At 43.4% G+C, this 20144-nt stretch overlaps 1 protein-coding gene across 7 annotated transcripts in view; it reads right to left on the reverse strand.

Moving 5' to 3' along the window:
- The window catches only part of sulf1 (sulfatase 1), a 369948-nt gene that overhangs the window by 306629 nt on the left and 43175 nt on the right, over nucleotides 1-20144 (reverse strand). The window lies entirely within an intron of this gene.

The raw sequence follows: 20144 nt of genomic DNA on the forward strand, positions 1-20144 counted from the left end.
CTTCTCCGGTAAGGAATTGGAATTAATTCTTAGATCTGGGATACGTTAGACTAAATTTGAGGGAATAACGAATTGCAGCTTTTAGTTAATTGAATATTAATGAGCAGCCAAAACCCTAAAAGTTTACAAAAGCAGAATGTGAAGCCAGGCTACGTCTCCTACTTCTTGAGGTGAAATTTATGTTTCTCAGCATTGGGTGGGAGTCCGACCTGGAAGTGAATGCTTCAATGACTCCCAGCCCACCTTTTAAAGACACCGAATGAAGCATCTTGTGGCCAGTTAATGGTTGCCCCCAGGAAGCCAGCCAACGAGGAAAGGGAAGGATGGTCAGCTCACCCAATCGAGCATCTGGGTATGGATGTCCGGGGAGAGAGGGGGCAGACCATGAACCAGAAGTCAATCACAGCCACCCGTTTAAAGATGCCCTGGCAGAGATTGGTGGCAGCTGCACCTTAAATTAGTGGTTTTCAGCCCAAAGTTTGACCCAGAGGAGTGTGAAATATTTCAAACTATTTGTGCAGCAGTGGGTAAGAGCCTGCTTTTAAATTTTGGTGAATATTGTACCAACATTGTCTCACTCAGGACCCTTGCCAGGGAGGAAAAAACATTTAAGCATACCTGCCCCAGTACCTTGTTTAGAAAAAGACTCAAATGTTATCCTTCAACTATCTTTGTCCCTTCACAGAGGCTGTAAGGCCATCATATTGTGGAGAGAGAAGCTATTGAAGGGCTCAGACTATGGACAGCCTCTCAGTTTGATCATGATTCCCTGTGTGTCTTCCTCCAGGCTGTGAGTGATTGGTAGGAAGTCCTCATGCCTGCTCACAGGATGAGGAGACCACCCAGCCAGACCAAAGCAACCTGGATGGAGGCCGCAGAGCAGGTCTGCAGACATGGGGCCATCAGTGCCTTAAGAGGCTGAATGACCTCTTACAATCTGCCAGGCTGAGTGTGTAACCATTTTGGAGATGGACCTACATATAACATAGGATATGAGCAGGAGCAGGCCATTCGAGCCTTCTCAACCATTCAACTAGATCATGGCTGATCTTTTACCTCAATCCAGTTTCCTGCACTATTCCCATAACCCTTGATATCTTTAATATCTAGAAATCTATCAATCTCTGTCTTGAATATACTCAATGACTGAGCTTCCACAGTCCTCTGAGGTGGGGAATTCCAAAGATTCACCACCCTCTGACTGAAGAAATTCCTCCTCTTCTCAGTCCTAAATGACCTACCTCTTATTCTGAGACTGTGTCCCCTGGTTCTAGACACCTCAGCCAGGGAAAACATTCTTCCTGTATCTATCCTGTCACACCCTGAAAGAATCTTGTATGCTTCAATGAGATCACCTCTCATTCTTCTAAACTCTAGAGAATACAATCAATCTTAATTAGAAAGTATGGATGTACAAAGAGACCTGGGTGTCCTTGTCCATAAGTCACTGAAAGCTAATATGCAGGTGCAGCAGGCAATTCGGAAGGCTAATGGAATGTTAGCCTTTATCGCAAGAGGATTTGAGTACAGGAGTAGTGAAGTCTTGCTTCACTTGTACAGAAGCTTGGTTGGACCGCATATGGAGTACTGGGTGCAGTTTTGATCCCCTTATGTCAGAAAGGGTATTGGGCCATGGAGGGAGTGCAAAGAAGGTTCACCAGACTTGTTCTGCGGATGGCGGGATTGTCTTATGAAGAGAGATTGGGAAAACTGGGCCTGTATTCTCTAGATTTTTGAAGAATGAGAGGTGATTTCATTGAAACCTACAAAATACTTAAAGGAATAGACAGGGTAGATGCAGCTAAGATGTTTCCCCTGAGTCTAGACCCAGGGGACACAATTTCAAAATAAGGGGGAAGCCACTTAAGACCGAGATGAGGAGAAATTTCTTTACTGAGAGGTTGTGAATCTTTGGAATTCTCTATCTTATAGGGCCATGGAAGCTTGGTCATTGAGTATGTTTAAGGTAGAGATTGATAAATTTCTGGTTAACAATAACATAAACGGTTATGAAGATAATGTGAGTAAAAGGCATTGAAGTGTTAAATCAGCCACAATCGTATTGAATGGCTCAATGGGCTGAATGGCCTTCTCCTGTTCCTATGTTCCTATCTCTCCTCACAGGACACACCCACCAGGAATCAGTCTGGTGAACCTTTGTTGCACCCCCTCTATGGCAAGTATATCCTTCTTTAGGTAAGGATACCAAAACTGTATACAATACTCCAGCTGTGGTCTCACCAAGGCTGTATACAATTGCAGCAAGACTTCTTTATCCCTGTACTCAAATCCTCTTACAATAAAGGCCAACATACCATTTACCTTCCTAATTGCTTGCTGCACCTGCTTGTTACCTTTCAGTGATTTATGAACAAGGACACCCAGGTCCCTTTAGACATCAACACTTCCCAATCTCTCACTATTTAAAAATTACTCTGCATTTCTGTTTTTCCTACCAAAGTGGATAACTTCACATTTTTCCACATTATTTTCCATGTTCCATATTCTTTCCCACTCACTTAGCCTGTATAAATCCCCTTGAAGCCTCTTTACATTCTCCTCACATTTCACACTTCCACCTAGTTTTGTGTCATCAGCAAATTTGGAAATGTTACATTTGGTCCCCACATCCAAATCATTGATAAAGATTTTGAATTGCTGAGGCCCAAGCACTGGTACTTGCAGTACCCCACTAATCACAGCCTGCCAACGTGAGAATGACTCGTTTATTCCTACTCTATGTGCATTAACCAATTCTCAATTCATACCAGTATATTACCCCAATTCCATGTGCTCTAATTTTGATCACTAACCTGTGTCGGACCTTATCAAAAGCCTTCTTAAAATCCAAATACACCACATCCACTGGTTCCTCTTAGCCTGCCCTGTCCTTGGCCAGCTGCCCCTTTCCTTCTCCTTCTCCTCCTCTCCTCCCCACTAGAGGAGGAGCCTTCTACACAATGGACAATTCCGATGGGAGACAGTGATCTAAAGGTCCAACATTGGAGTGCACAAACTTGATTGTTGCACTTCCTGTATGCCCCCTTCCCTGAGAAAATGTTCTAACGCAAGCTGAAAACTATGAAAAATCAAAGTTAACTCTCCCACCTTCGGCACCAGAGTCTTCTATTCAGTGCAGCTACAATCCCACTTTGAACCTTTATATCTGCCCTTGCAACACACCCTGATTCCTCCCAATGTTTTTCACATGCACCCACCAAGGAATAGCGTGGGCAATATAAAATTCAGGAGGAGCTCTTCTCTGCTCTGAAGGAGAGTCATAAGGACTCGAAACGTTAACTCTGTTTCTCTCTCCACAGATGCTGTCAGTCCTGCTGTGTTTTTCCAGCATTTTCTGTTTTTATTAAAAATTCAGGTCTATTGCCTTGTTAACAAACGTAATAGCTTGTTAATTAGTTTTTAAAAATGGTGGGCATGCTGCCAATTTCAGTACCCACCTGACTTCTGTATTATCAAAGACAGGCATGATCATGTCGGGTCAGTGACCCAATGTCTTCATGCCGGATTTTACGCATGTACGTGGGAGGATGGGGAGCGGCAGCAGTTCCAATTTCTGAATATAACATTCATCCCCTCATTATTATTCAATCAACCCTACTGAACATTGCCCATGTACAATATCGGGTGAAGATAAGATCAGGCTTTGCTGCAATGGCCTCCACAGTAAAATAGCTTCCCACCCATGAAGAATTGGCACTAGAGGGTAACAATGTCCACAGAGCGGCATCCCAGTAAAACCCAACACTTTAAAACAGAGGGGAAAAGAGGAGGATAATTGGAAATAGAAAAAAAACAAGGTTCCAGCTTGTATAGAAAAGGAAGGGAGGACTAATCCAATTTATTTGTAAAACGCATACTCCCATTACAGCCAACGTTTCACTGCCTCCAGTGGTATAATGGGTGACTTTTAAGATACCGTAACTTAAACTATGGCTGCTGTAAACCTATTGGCCATGGCATTGCACTTTGACATGGTGCTTTGTTTGAATGTCGCAATCTACTGAGAACATTGAACAGTCAATATTGCCAGTGTTCACTAAGTGGATTTGCCCCAAGGGCTTGTCAATGGGAATTATGTTCCCTAACAACACAGCCCATGTTGTGAAGATCACAGGGGGTTATGACCACATGAACTGTGTTGTACAGTCTCAAGTCTGGAGGTTGGTAGTTTTCTGCATTAAACATACTTCATTTTCAGAAATCCCGGTCTCTTGCAGAAACATTTGCCCATGTTTTTATTTCTTGACAAAAGCATGACTTGAACACCATTCATTTCAGGAGTTATTAACAAGTAGAACTTAACTGCTTCTGTGTCAAAAAAAGTACTGTGTATTGTATAATCAGCTGCCAAAGCAGAAGGACATTAGTCAAGTATACACCAATCATTAACCAAGACCCAGGAGAAAAAGCTGAAGCTATTTGCAAGCATCTGTGATGTGAACTCTGAGACACTGTCTGTCAGCTGTGTCATTCCCACAGAAGATGCAGTTGTGTGGATTACAGAAAGGTCAAAATGATTTTCTGCCTGATGTTAACATTCAAACATTGATAATGTTCTTTTATTGACAGAACAATGAGTCGTTGGGTTAATATTACAATGTTAAAATGAGGCTAAATAATATGTGCAATATTTTGGAGAATTTGGACCATGGGGCAGAATTTTCCCCCCGTTGTGGGGGGGAGTTGAAGAGCAGGTGCGTGGAGGCATGCCTCCAATCGGCGCCCCCAATTGGGGGCGTGCTGCCATTTTATGTAGGCGGGCCAATTAAGGCCCGCCCAGCATGGCGTCCGCACGGAAGCGCTATGCGCTCCCTGTGCAGGCGGAGGGAATCCCTAAACCTGAGAGTGCGCTCTTTCGCGCATGCGCACGAAAGAGCACACTCATCTCCCTGAGGCAAAGTGCTGCCTCAGGGAGATCAGCTGCACATTAAAAAATAATAAAAATAGAAAAAAAAATTCCGTGACATGTCCCCTCATGTGACACTGTCACATGAGTTGGGACATGTCCATAACTTTTAAAAACACTTTACTTAAATTTTTAAAAACTTACATGAAACCTCATCCTGCCCATGGATGAAGTTTCATGCTTTTTCTAATGTCTGCCAGGGCTCCTGGCCTGCCCACCAACCTTAAGATTGGACGGGCAGGTCCATTAATTACTTTAATGACTCTGTCAATGGCCTCAATTGGCCATTGACAGGTCGGCGGGCGCACAGCTGATTTTGCTGAGCCCCCGCCTACCTGAAAATTTAAATGGGGCGGGATGACGTCAGGAGTTCTGCCCAATGTCTCTGCGCGTCACTTTAAGCATTGGCGAGTGCCCCCCCCACCTCCGACGGGAAAATCCTGGCCCTGAAGTCAATTATGAATTTGACACACATTTTACCTTGGAAATAATTTAAATACAAAATTTTATATGTGAGTGCCTATATGTGAACATTTTTGCAGAGACAGTGAAAAGAGGTTGTTATATATTGCATGTCATGTACAAAAGTAGTAATTATAATCCAGAACCTAAAAGGGAGTTTCACATACTTAATTGATTTTATATTGCTTGGATGAGGTATTAAGGTGTGATTGGGATCTGTGAAACTGCAACTCCATAACAACAAGCAATGTACTTCAGGAAAGGGAGAGAAAGGACCGAGAAAATATGAGGTGTAAAAATGTCTTCCTTCCAGTCATTATTACACCACAGTTTGTATGAAGCCCAAGCAGTGTAAGACTAGTTCCTTGACATGGACTTATTAAAAGACAAAGCACTCTTAAATCAGTGACTTCAAACTGCAGTTATGCTGTAGTTTATACATTGATTTAATATGAACCTGTGTTATAAATCATATAGGAAAGTGAAAAATGTCTTGTAATTAACATTGTTATTAAAGAAATTTTAAAAATATATATACATCACCTCTCATAACCTCAGGATACCCCAATACACATTGCAGCCTTTGAAGTACTTTTGAAGTGCAGTCACTGTTACAGTGAGGGAAAGGCAACAGCCAATTTGTGGACAACAAGGTCCCACAAACAGCAGTGAAATAATTGACCAGTTAAACTGGTTTTGATGGTGTTGTTGGAAGGTTAAGTATTTTAACCAGGACACCAGGAGAACGAAAAACAGAAAATGCTGGAAAAACTCAGGGCTGACAGCATCCGTGAAGAGAGAAACAGAGTTAACTCTTCGGAACTCAGAAGAACTCCTGCCCCATCCACCTTCTTTGAATAGTGCTATTTTTTTACATCCACCAAAGAGATTTACAGCTCAAAAAACAGATAACACCTCCAACAATGTAGCATGCCCTCAGTAATGCAGTGATGAATCAAACTATGGCCTGATCTCACAACCTGCTGATCCAGAGGTGAGGATGCTACCAAGAACCTAGGTTCGCATCTTAAGGATGCCAAATAGCTGGACAATAAAATGTACAAATTATTATGTAGAATGTCAATAATCCAAATTGTTTGGGACTGATCACAGTTTGGATTAGCAATACACCGGGTATGATGTTCAGTCTTGACACATGGGCAGTAATCTGAGGAAGCTGATAGCCCATCCGTATTAGCCGCCCAATTTTCATGCCAATGATTTCAGCTGGACTAAACTTGGGTAGGTTCTACAACAGTGAGAGACCTACTCTATAGATTACCAACCAGGTGGCAAAGCTTAAAATTACACTAATGTGCCATATGCTACATTTTCAGACTACTTACTGCAGATTTCAGAAGTGAAATTATTTTAAAATGTTGAACAACTTGCCAAATACCTTGTTGCGGAAATTTTGTCAGGCACTCCAGTTTGATGTGTAAAATAAGGGAAAGCAGCCTTGAATATTTGTGGGCCAGGGATCTGGGCAGCAATGGTGGGATTATGCTCATTGATTAACTCTTGTGCTGACTCACAGAAGTTTGCAGTGTCAGAGGGAGAGTAAGCTTATGTGAGGCAGACGAGTACCTGTGTCACTGAGCCCATCTCTAGTGCTTGTCTGCCCGTGCAGGCAGAAAATCTGCTACCTGCTTTCCATTGGGGATTGGGTTTGAGGCTTCCAAATTCCGAACCCTCTCCACCACCACCACCACCCCCACCCACCAGCAACCCCAACCTCAGGTTCCATGTGTTATGATTAATAAAAACAACGTTATGCTTTTCTTTGGAATCCAGGTTATTCCTCTTGCCTGAAGCCTATGATGAGGCCACCTTATGCTAATCTGGAGACTGTGCCTCACAGAATCAGCTAGCATGGAGAAGGCTTTTCAGTGTGTTGTGTATATTTGAAAAAGCTATCCAATTAATTCCACTACCCTACTCTTTTTCAATAGCCCTGCAAATTTTGCCCTTTCAAGTGGGAATCCAATTCACTTTTAAAAGTTCCTTCAAACCTTGTCCACCACTTCTTCAGGCAGTGTAAACCAGATCATAACAACTGATCTCCCAGCTCTGCCTCAACACCATCTCTGATAACATTGATCTTTAAGGAGCAGTCAAATATTCCGCTCTTTAAAAGGCAGGCCAGAAAATCCCAGAAATATTGGAGACCAAGCACAACTGAGTCCTTGCAATGTTTTGGTCAGACCTGTTGATCTCTGGAGACGAGGGGGTTACCAGAATGCCCTTGAGTTTCCAGCCATTTAAGATTAATCTCATGGGCATTGCTGCGAGCAACCTGTCAGAAAAATTATATATTTTTTTCATTTTCTTATAGCACTTTTGTTTACTTATAAAAATATTAGGGATGAGTGAAAGGCTGTTTTGACTGGCAGTCAAAAAGCATCCAATCAGGTAATGGAGTCTTCGTTTTCCAATTGCTGTAGGAGTGAATGTGCCAAGAGGATGACATATCAGGCAGCCAATTGTCAAGCACTGGGGCGGGGCAGTTAGAGGTGGAAGTCAGATGATGAAACCTTCCAGAATACATTCAACCAGATTGACCAATGCTACAACAGAGCCATCAGCCTGAATTCCAGAGGATATGCTTCCTTCTGCAGAAGGGTTCTAAGAAATTGAGAAATTGGTGCAATTAATTCATAAGTTCTAACCTATAATCCATTAACACTGTTTGAACCATGGTTATCATTAATTAAAATTTATTTTGTCTTAATTTCATTTTTATTCATTTTAACGGGTAACATTTTCCTTTTTGGATTCTCAAATTCAACATTTGTAATGATTTAAAATCCCAGGGGTTGCTCACAAGCACCCAGCAATGGTTACTATATTGTGAGAACACTATTTGATTTTGCTTCCACGCCCATCTTAGTAAAACCCCCAATGCTGTCCATTGCTGGGATAACACAACACATATGGGGGATAGAAGCTAGGACCTTCCTAGCCTTCTCTCACCTTCACTTTGCCCATTTCTGACACTTCCCTTCCCTCCCTTGACATCTCTGTCTCCATTTCCGTGGACAGGCTGTCTACTAATATCCTATACAAGTCCACCAACTCCCACAGCTACCTCAACTATGCTTCCTCACACTCTGCTTCCTGTAAGAACTGCATTCCATTCTCCCAGTTTCTCCGTCTCCATTGCACCTGTTCTAATGATGCCACCTACCACAATAGCACTTCCGATATGTCTTCCTTTATCTTCAATCAAGGATTCATCCCAAGTGTGGTTGACATGACACTCGATCGTGTCCAATCAATTTCCTGCACTTCTGTCCTTGCCCCGTCCCGTCCATCCTAGGACCACGACAGACTTTCCTTGTCCTCACTTTCTACTCCACCAACCTCCATATTCATGGAATCACCCTCTGCCATTTCCACCACTTCCAGAATGAAGCCACCGCCAACAACATCTCCCTGTCTCTGTCCCCCTGCACCCTCCTGTCAGCATTCTGAAGGGATCATTCCCCCATGACACCCCAGTCCACACTTCTATCACCCCCAACACTTCATCCCCTTCCCATGCAATCACAGGATGGGTAATGCCTGCCCATTTACCTTCTCTGTCCTCTCTGTCCAAGGCCCCAAACACTCCTTCCAAGTGAAGCAATGGTTTACTTGTAAACAATGATTTTCCTGTACTTGTAGTCATTTGGTAGCACAGAACAGTGCAAGACGAAAAGCTTTGTCAAAAAAAGGTCTCTTTTTTTTCAGCATTACCCATACTTCGTTCAAGAAAGTCTACTGTATTCACTGCTCACAATGCACTCTCTACATTCGGGAGCCAAAATGCAGATTGAGTGACGGCTTTGCGGAACACCTCCCCTCAAGATGTAAGCACGATCCCAAACTTCCAGTCGCTTGCCATTTCAATCTTGCTCTCATGCTCACATTTCTGTCCTTGGCCTGCTGCAATGCTCCAGTAAAGCTTGATGCTAGCTGGAACAAGAATATCTCATCTGATTAGGCACTCTACAGCCTTATGGACTCAACATTGAGTTCAACAACTTCAGACCATGAATTCTGTCCTTCATTTTGCTTTTTTCTCTTTCCCAAGTGTCAGTCTGAATACTGTTCTTGTTTCTGCTTTCAAACAGAGCTGACCTTTATTCTGCTATTACTATTTACTCTGGACCAATGCTTTGTTTCTTTACTACCACTATTACCATTCCCTTTGCTTTTTGTTCAATGACATCTTTAATATTTAATCTCCCCCTCTTGCTAACCTATCCTTGGCCTTTCATTTTGCTCTATCTCACCCTCCCCACTTTTACAACAGCATAAACCCATGACATTTCTATTTCTTTTCAGTTCCGACGAAGAGTCATATTGGACTCGAAACGTTAACTCTGTTCCTCTCTCCGCAGATGCTGCCAGACCTATACTTTCTGTTCTTATTTCAGATCTCCAGCATCTGCATTTTTTTTGCTTTTACCTTGTTAGTTGAAGTGACTTAGTCCACAATATGCAGCAAACTTATCAACTCAACCATGAGAGACCAGCATCAAAATTATTAACAAGCTAGATGCTGACAGCAGTGATTGCCATTTTGAGATGAAGGTGATAATGCAATGTTATCTAGTTCTGCACCAAAGTCCCAGAATAAGCTACAGTATGTAGCACATGTTTTTTTTCAACTGCACATGATTGGAGTAGTAAATCTGAGAAAGAATCTTGTTGCACCATTTTATGGTCTAAGCCATTTGTTTGGCTAAGCTATAAAGTGATTTTTTTCTTGGCAAAGAATTTGCAGTTTACCAGAGAAGCATAAAGGCAGTTATCTAAATGACAAATAAACCTACTTGCTCGTAAAAAAATGGAGATTCTGAGGAGCCATCTATAAGATACAGATTATTTCTGTTCACTGGTATTTGTCACTGGAACAGTAAAGTGCAGCAGACACTGCAAACACTTTGTTTGTATCAGGTCCAGACAATCTTCTTAATATTGCTTCCTCTTTTTCTGAAATTATCTTTCACAGGGAATACGCAAGGGATTCTTATGAAGAAAAACAAATTGATATTGTGCAATATATGGTGCTATTACCACCAAAATGATTCTGAGTATGCCACAAATTAAAACAGATAAATGAATAAATATCACAATAAGAAGGAACAACTAGCAGAGCTGACAAGAAGGTTGGTCAAAAAGATGGGTTTTGAGAATATTTTTAAAGGTGGAGGGAAAAGTAGAGTAGAGAGGACTTCAGTTGAGTTGGGTCAAAGTGACTGAAGACTCTTCCATCAATGGTGGAGTGAAAGTAGGGGTGATGCACAAAAGGCCAGAGTCTAAGGACCAACAGGTGTAGTAGGAAATACAAGGCTGGAGGAGGATGCAGTCGGGTAAGAGAAAAGCATAAACGATTTTAAGATTTGATTTTAAATTTAATATGTTTCAGTACAGAGGGATTTGAAAGGTCATTGAAGACAGAGGTAACAAGCAAGTGGGACTTCATGCAGGAGAGACTGAATTTTGGACATGTTGAAGTTTCTGGAGGATGGGAGGCCAGCAAGGACAGCATTGAAATGAAAACAGAAAATGCTGGAAATAGTCAGCAGATCAGGCAGCATCTGTGGAGAGAAACAGAGTTAACATTTCAGGTCACTAACTCTATTTCTCTTTCCAAAGAAGCTACCTGACCTGCCAAGTATTTCTAACATTTTTTAGGTTTTATTTCAGATTCCCAGCATTTGCAGTATTTTGTTTTAGTAGCAGTATTGAAATAAGTGGGTTTGGAAGTGACAAAGGTATGAATAAGGATTTCACAAGTGAAGAGACTGAGATTGGGGCAGAGACAGACTATGTTGCGGAGATGACAGTAAGTGATCTTGATGATTAATAGGTTGTGGGTTTGACGCATATTTCTATGTCAGACAGGATACAAAGGTGTCATACAAGGGAGTGGTATTTATGGTAGAAGCCAAAAGCAATGGCTTTAATCTTCATATTCTTCAGGTAATTGAAGACTTAATCTTGAGCAGTGACCCTGAGAGTGCAGAGATAATAGCCATGAAGTTAAGGGAGGTGATGGAGAAGTGGAGTTGTGTGTACATAGTGAACCTGACCCCATGGTGAAAGATGATGTCACTGAGAGGCTGCATGTGGACCAGGATAGATGCTTGGGGACTTGAGAGGAAAAGGTGCAGAGGTGGGGAGAGCAATCATTGCTGGAGATACACTGGCTGCATTTGCAAAGGTTGGAGTGGAACTATGCAGAGGAATCTCAGAAATTTGGATGAAAGAGGAAAATAGTGCAGTCACACAAACAGTGCAGAGAAGCTAAGGAGGATACAGAGCAATAATTTACAATGCTCACTGTCACAGAAAATGTATTTTGTGATTTTGGCCACAGCCTTCTCAGTGCTGTGAGAAATGGAAGGACACAAAGAATGGATGAGGCAAACAATAGCCCTGATATTTATGGGAAAGTAGGGAGAGAGAGTAGGGGGGGCAGTTTTGTAGTTGAGTGAAACACAAAACAGGTTTCCCTTAGGTTCTGCTGAATTTAATGACATGACCTTTCCTGGCTCCAGCCAATCAAATCGAGAGGCTGGCTAATTGTTGGGATGCTTAAGCCTACTCCAGGCAGCTACTGTCGGGCATATGGGTGGGAGGAAGCGATCAGGGATCGATGGAGTGAGCATCGGTTAGTGGGCCCAGAGAGAGCAGGGGATAGGGGAGAAAATTATCAGGGGTCAAAGAGATTAGGAAGGAGAGAAGTTGTGGAAGGCCTAAGGAGAACATGGAGCAGTCCGAGAGAAAATCACTGGCCATGGGTATCAGTTTATGATGATTTGGAGGGGGGGAAGGGATCCAATCACTGAGGAGATTAACAGGCTAGTTTAAGAATAATGGGGAAGCACCTCTGCTCCTCCTGGTCCACAAGCAGTGGCGAAAAATTACTTACCTATTCGCTGTACCAATCTTCACCTCCCTCCAGATGCCGGGCTTCCAAAGGCTCTGGAATGACCAGTGTTAAAATTGGAACAGAGAAGAAATCTGAGGCAGGTTGCCTTATTAAAATATTTAACTGAGGGATCCACCTTCTAGGAACAGGTCAGTCATCTGCCATCACTCTCATTTCCCCAATCCTGTCTCCATTAAATTTAGAAGTGGGTGGGTTTGGTTCCAGTTTGATTTTTTTTTACAATTTTACTTCCCATCAGACCCAAAACCACCTGTTTTTGGGGGTTAAAATTCTTCCTCGTGTTTGAGGATCTTAAGAAAGGAAAGTCAAGTTAAAGACAGCAGTAGGGGAATGCAGATGGGTTAGGGATGATTTTTAAGAGCAAGAAGTCCAATGCTCCAAGTGCTCCCGATATCAGTTTGCCCCAGCAAGGGCTATCATAAAACAGCTATAAAAAAAACTGTGAATATAAGCATATAACCAGTGGAATTCGTATAGGCCCAAAGAAGATTTCCTCGTGTACATTTCTTATTTTCTTAAACTTTTTGTGGTTTAAAAATGCAACTTCAGTTCTCAAAGGGCGGAATATTCCGTGCCTGCTGGTGTCAGATGTGTTTGCCAGCATGAGCAGACAATATGGCGAGAAGGCCAGAAATCGGTTTCACAACATCGTGAAACTAGTTTGCGATCATCCGCTCAGCCCGTCAATGGCAGGCTGCGTTTCCTGCCATCGGACATCAGGATCCCTATTGTAATACATCTGCATATCATTATAAGGCCAACCTACCGGAATCCCCCCCCCCCCAGTTGCTGGATCATCAGCCTGTGTCGGCATGCAAAAACATATACAAGGCTTGCACCTGGCTGGCTTGGTTAGGGGGTGGGGGGCAAGGGCTAGCCTGCAGATGAGGCAACATTGATAGGGTGGGGTAACGGCTGCCATGTGGTTGAGGTGCAAAGGCTGCCCTGTGGTTGAAGATAGTGCACAAGCAAGTGTGGGGTGGCGGGGAGGACGCGGCCACACATTAGGGAAACCTTGTATGAAGTGACCATTCCTCTGCAGCTAAGATGGTTCAGATGAAGCCACGTTGACATGCGTGGAGTTGGTTCTTTAGCTTATCTGCCCACTCAAGCAACGCAGAGGTATGAAAGTGCCACCAAATGCACCAGAGCTTTTCACCCCTCAGGCACAGACTGTAAACTAATGAGAATTTTAGTGGACTGCAGAACAGTTGGATGACTGGGCACGTTGTACAATCTCCTTGAAAAAGCTGGCGTTGGAGCAGTCACTGGTGGAGGAGATCACAGCCCTTTGCAATGTCATCAGTCTGGATCAGTTTTCCCCATGGTTCAAGCTAACAGGACAGCCTTACAGTGTGGGTTAGGAGAATGCCTGCACCTGAGCTGAGAGCACAGCATGCAGTCCAATGGGCAAAGTTGGCACCAATCGATCAGGTGGAGTGGGGCCGAGGAGTGGGTTTCGGGCAGCCATGCAGTGCACTAAACTTTAGCCATCCAAGTGGTGGCCAGCACTCTCCAAGATGCGTTAAGGGGCCTTCAGACTTAACCAAGGGAGGTTCTTAGCACATCCAAGCTAATCTACGTGTCTCTCTCTTTCATCCTGCAGGAGGAGTACGTCAGTAGCATGAAGCCTGGTGAACTAGCTGTATGCCTTGTGGCATACAGAGAGCAAAGATGACAGAGAAGAAAGTGACTGGGGCGCCTGGCTGTGCAGAGAGAGGAGCATCACCCTCAGGAAGAAGGGGTGACTGGGGTTCCCGCACAAGCTGCTGAAGAGCCACAGCGAGCTGTCACTGGTCGGCACCTAGATAAACCCAGGGTCTATGGACGCGGCCTTTCATTCCTGCAGATGACTTCAGTGTCGCCGAAGGATGTGCATGTCTAGGGAACTGGTCGGTCACATCTGCCAGCTGCTGTGGGATTTGACACCGTGGGTCATGGAGGGCATCCATTGCCAGTGGCAATGAAAGTGACTGCTGCGCTCAATTTTTATACCAGTGGCTCCTTTCAGTGTTCTACAGGTGAGGTCTGTGGAATATCACAAGCCTCCACCCACAAAGGCATCCATGAGGCGCCACCTTCGTGAGGGCACATTTCGGCCGGGACCAGGAGAGCTAGGATGAAAGAGCGATTGGATTTGCCCAGATCTCGGGTTTCCCACAGGTGTAGGGTGCCATCAACTGCATTCATGTGGTGCTAAGATCTCCGTCGCAACACACGGTCAACTATGTGAACCACAAGGGCTTCCATTTGCTGAATGTGCAGCTGGTGTGCGACCACCACAAATGTATCCTGCAGGTCTGCGCACAATTTCCAGAGAGTGTCCACAACTCCTACATTCTCAGTCAGTCACAGAACCCTGATGTCTTCCAGGGTTCACAGAGACTGCAGGGTTGGCTCCTAAGGGACAAGGGCTACCCACAGAGGACGTGGCTGATGACACCCATTTGTCGGCCTCAGACTGCAGCAGAGCGAAGGTATGACCAGGCTCATGCTGCAACTCGCAACTTGGTGGAGCGAACTATCAGGATGCTGAAAATGAGGTTCTGGTGCCTGGACTGGTCTGGTGGAGCCCTACAATATAGTTCACTGAGGGTGTCATGCATCATCATCGCCTGCTGCACCCTTTACAACCTGGCTCTGCAACGGAGAGAGCAGCTGGCTGAGGAGGAAATGGAGGAGCTGGAGGTCTCCTCCGATGAGGGGGATGTCAACGGGGATGAGGGTGAGGAGGTCCTCGAAGGCGATGATGACGGTGATGAGGCTCTCACACTGGCCAGACGAGGCAGGCGCACTCGAGAGGCCCTCATAGCTGCTGGATTTGTGTAGGATGATGACAACATGCAGTGAGGAGACACAATAGATCATCACATTGCATCTATGAACGTTTGACTCCAGTCTGGCTTATGGCAGCGCACATGCTCCCTGTGATAATGCTCCTGTCATGGAGACACCATGATGGCCCTAACAGTCGCTCGACTGTAGGAGGATGATGATGACATGCAGTGAGGACACTCCATAGATCTTCACATAACCTCCGAGAATGTTTTACTGTTGTCTGGCTGAGGGCAGCTCACTTGTGCTCTGTGATCAGGGTCATATCATGGAGATGCAGCTATGAAACATTTAAAGCACCTGATCCTTTGTCTGCCTTCAGCACCTGATGCCTTCAGGAGCACAGCATCACTGGTCACAGTTGCTGAAGAGATGGGGGCCGGCCCCACCTTAAAGGTGCTGAGAGCACACAGAGAGAATGACGGAACTCAGTGTCTGTCCATGACATTCTGGCAGCAATGACAAAGACCATCAAGGTGCAGGCATTAGGAATGTGTCCAGGGAATATGGGGCCGGACTATCACTTTAGTCTGAAGGCTGCACAAAGCACAGGAAAGAGGCTCTGGACTGAGACACCTGCCTTTATTTTGTGCAGAAAGGTTTCACATCTGAGTGACACAAACACTGTTCATCAGAACAAAGAGCCATAGGCAGGGAGACATTGTTGAGAGTTTATTTACAATAGTGAGCATTACGAAGATTGGAAATGTTGTCAACTGTGATAAGGATAGTCATGAACTTCAAAAGGCCATAGATATGTTGGTGGTTTGGGCAGACAAGTGGCAGATGAAGTTCACTGCAAAGAAGTGTGAGGTGATGCATTTTGGCAGGAAGAACATAGTGAGACAGTATAAAATAAAGGGAGACACTCTAAAGGAGGTGCAGGAACAGAGGGACCGCGGTGTATATGTACATAGGTCATTGAAGATAGCAGGGCATGTTGAAAGAGCAGCTAATAAAGCATAGTGTACCTTAAGATGTATTAATAGGGGTGTTGAGTACAAGAGTAAAGAGGTCATGTTGAACTTGTATAAGACACTAGTTAGGTCCCATCTGAAGTACTGTGTCCAGTTCTGGGTACCATACTTGAGGAAAGATGTGAAGGCATTGGAGAGATGTCATGAAACTAACATATTTTCATAATATTTTTCTGGTTTATTGTGAAGTAGGTTTATGGGGTAAGTATAGTTGGCTTTGTGTGTGATTTAATTATATCTGGAGTCAAGTAGACTGCAAGTTTAAATCATCAAAAGAAGTCAGGTGCTTGACATGCTAATGAGTAAACATGGATGCTGGCTTAGCGTGTAAGGTGTGAAGGGAATTTGCATTTTTAGATAAATGAAGGGATATTTGGATTTCAAAGGAATCTCAGTTTGTTAACAACTAGTCAGATAAGCAAGGCTAAGAATTGTGTTTATTTTTCCCAAAGGTTACTAACAATAAATAATAACAAAATGCAAGTTTTTATATTATGAGGGAGATACAGTTTTGAAAACATATGAAACAATATTTTACATATTAAAAAGAGAAAAACATATTACTTTGTACTTTTCTTTGTTCTTTAGAGGGATACGGACCCCGGAAGTGCAAAATGTTTTAGTTTGACAGGCAATATGATCGGCGCAGGCTTGGAGGGCTGAAGGGCCTGTTCCTGCGCTGTACTTTTCTTTGTTCTTTATATATAAAGGAGAAAGAAAGGCTATGTGTTGGAAGAAGGCCATATAAGATCTAGTGAAGCCTCCAGCATTTGTGCATAAGCCTGCTGTCAACCGAACCTGAAGCTGGCAAAAAGCTATTTGGAATTCCACTGTCCAGGGTATTGTGTTAGCTTGCTGAGTTTGTTTTAAATCTAAAGTCTATTTTGGACAGTTGCCTTAAAGGGAGTGTAACTGGGGGTCAGGTTAATTAGGAATTTTATGAGTTATTATAGTAGTAATTGTAGTCTTATGTATGTGCTTGACATCTTTTATTTTGTTAAATATTTTAATTTAAATTTTTTACAATCTCTAACAGTCTTGGTGGACTTATTACTTCTGAATTCAGTGCATGCATCTTGTAATAATTACAAACTGCAAAACTTTTGCGATAGCATGACCAAGCTTCCCTCGTGGATTTGGTCCGCCTGGCACACATCATCTGCCAATTCATAACAGAGACCACAAAGGAGATTCACAAGAATGATTCCAGGGATAAAGAACTGTAGCTATGAAGATAGATTGGAGAGGTTGGCACTCTTTTCCTTTGAGAAAAGAAGGCTGAGAGGAGACTTGATAGCAGTATTCAAGAACCTGAGGGGTATGGACAGGGTGAATAGTGAGAAACTGTTCCCACTCAAGAGAGCATCAAGAAAATATGAATTAGGAGCAGGAGTAGGCCACTCGGCCCCTTGAGCCTCCTCTGTCATTCAATAAGATCATGGCTGATCTGAATATAACCTCAACCCCACATCCCTGCCTACCCCCTATAACCTTTCACCCTTTGTTAATCAAGAACCTATCTAGCTCTGTCTTAAGATTATTCAAAAATTCTGTTTCCACTGCCTTTTGAGGAAGAGAATTCCAAAGATTCACAACCCTCTGAGAGAAAAATTTCTTCTCATCTCTGTCTTAAATGAGCGACCCCTTATTTTTAAACAATGACCCCTAGTGCTAAATTCTCCCACAAGAGGAAACAGCCTCTCCAAATCCACCCTGTCAAGACTCCTCAAGGTCTGAAAAGTTTCAGTTAAGTCACCTCTTACTCTTCTAAATTCCACTGGATACAAGCCTAATAAGTCCAGCCTTACCTCAAAAAACAACCCGCCCATTCCTGGTATTAGTCTAGTAAACATTTTCTGAATGGCTTCTAATGCAATTACATCTTTCTTTAAATAAGGAGACCAGTACAGTACACAATACTCCATCTGTGGTGTCACCAATGTCTGTACAAGTGAGCGTAACCTCCCTACTTTTGTAATCAATTCTCCTCACAAGAAATGATAATATTCTATTAGCTTTCCTAATTACCTGCTGTAAATGCATACTAAACTTTGGTGATTCATGCACTTGGACACTCGGATCCCTCTGAATCTCAGAGCGCTGCAATCTCTCACCATTTAGATAATAAGCTTCTTTTTATTCTTCCTGCCAAAATGAAAGATTTAACATTTGCCCACATTATACTCCATTTGCTAGATCTTTGCCCACTCACTTAACCTATCTATGTCACATTGTAGTTTCCTTCCATTCTCTTCACAATTTACTTTCCTACCTACCTTTGTGCCATCAGAAAATTTAGCAATCACTCCTACAGTTCCTTCATCCAAATCATTTGTATAAATTGTCAAAAGTTGAGGCCCCAGCACTGATCCCTGTGGCACACCACTTGTCACATCTTACCAACCAGAAAAAGATCCATATATGCCAACCCTCTGTTTCCTGTTAGCTAGCCAATCTTTGATCCATGCCAATAAGTTACATCTACACCATGAGCTTTTATTTTCTGCAATAACCTTTGATATGGCACTTTATCAAATGCCTTCTGGAAATCTAAGTACAGTATATCCACCAGTTCCCCTTTATCCACAGCACATGTGACTCCTTCAAAGAACTCCAAAGATTGGTTAAACATGATTTCCCTTTTACAAAACCATGTTGACTCAGCCTGACTGTCTTGAATTTTTCAAAGTGCCCTGCTATAACATCTTTAATAATAGCTTCTAACATTTTCCCCTATGACAGATGTTAGGCTAACTGGCCTGTAGTTTATGCTTACTGTCTTCCTCCCTTTTTGAATAATGGAATTACATTTGCTATTTTCCGATCTAATGGAACCTTCCCCGAATCTAGGGAATTTTGGAAAATTAAAACCAACGCATCAACTATCTCATTAGCCACTTCTTTCAAGAGCTTAGGGTGAAGTCCATCCAGACCTGGGGATTTGTCAGCCCGTAGCCCAACAATTTGCTCAATACCACTTCCCTGGTGTTTGTAATTTTCCCGAATTCCTCCCTCCCTTCCACTTCCTGATTTACAGCTATTTCCGAGATATTACTTGTGCCCTCTATAGTGAAGACCGAAGCAAAATACCTGTTTAATTCATCTGCCATCTCCCTACTTTCCATTATTTCCCAGATGCACTTTCTATAGGATCAACGCTCACTTTATTAACTCTTTTCTTATTTAAATATCTATAGAAACTCAACTATCCGTCTTTATATTACTAGCTAGCTTTCTCTCATACTCAAAATTTTTCCCTCCTTATTAATTTTTTTGTCATTCTTTGCTGTTCTTCATATTCTTTCCAATCTTCTGATCTGCTACCCATCTTTACGAAATTATTTTTTTTCTCATTAGGTTTGACCCTAGAGGGCCCAGATTCAAAATAGTAGGCAAAAGGAGTAAATGTGGTGTGAGGAAAAAAATTTTCACTCAGAAGGTAACTGGAGTCTGGAACGAACTTCCTGAAAGGGTGGTGGAGGCAGGTTCGATCAAAGTATTCAAAAGGGGATTGGATTGCTACCTGAAAAGAAATACTGTGCAAGGTTACAGGGATCAGGCAGGGAAGTGGGACACAGTTGAATGCTCTTTGCTCTTTCAGGGAGCCAGTGCAGACTCGATGAGCTGAATGGCCTCCTTCTGCACTGTAAAGCTTCTGTGATGTACAAGTGAGTAACACTCTTGCCCAGGCTGTGCAACTACATCTTCTTAATCACCCGGTGCGGAAGGGGGTCGGGAAGGAGGAGGACCTCCTCGTGAACCTGCTCCTGGGCCTGGCCAAATTGGCCATTAATAGGTCCAGGCAGCGGGCGATCGAGGGGGGAGTCCCGCCCGATTGTTTGTCCCTCTTCCGCGGCTACGTTCGCGGCCGGGTGTCCCTGGAGAGGGAGCACGCGGTGTCTGCCGGCACCATTGAGGCCTTCCGTGCCCGGTGGGCACCGCCGGGACTGGGGTGTTTTGTTGACCCCTTTAATCACATTTTGGTTTAATGTTTGTA

Source organism: Cetorhinus maximus, chromosome 4 (assembly GCF_964194155.1).
Source record: "Cetorhinus maximus chromosome 4, sCetMax3.hap1.1, whole genome shotgun sequence".
Taxonomy (NCBI): Eukaryota; Metazoa; Chordata; class Chondrichthyes; order Lamniformes; family Cetorhinidae; genus Cetorhinus; species Cetorhinus maximus.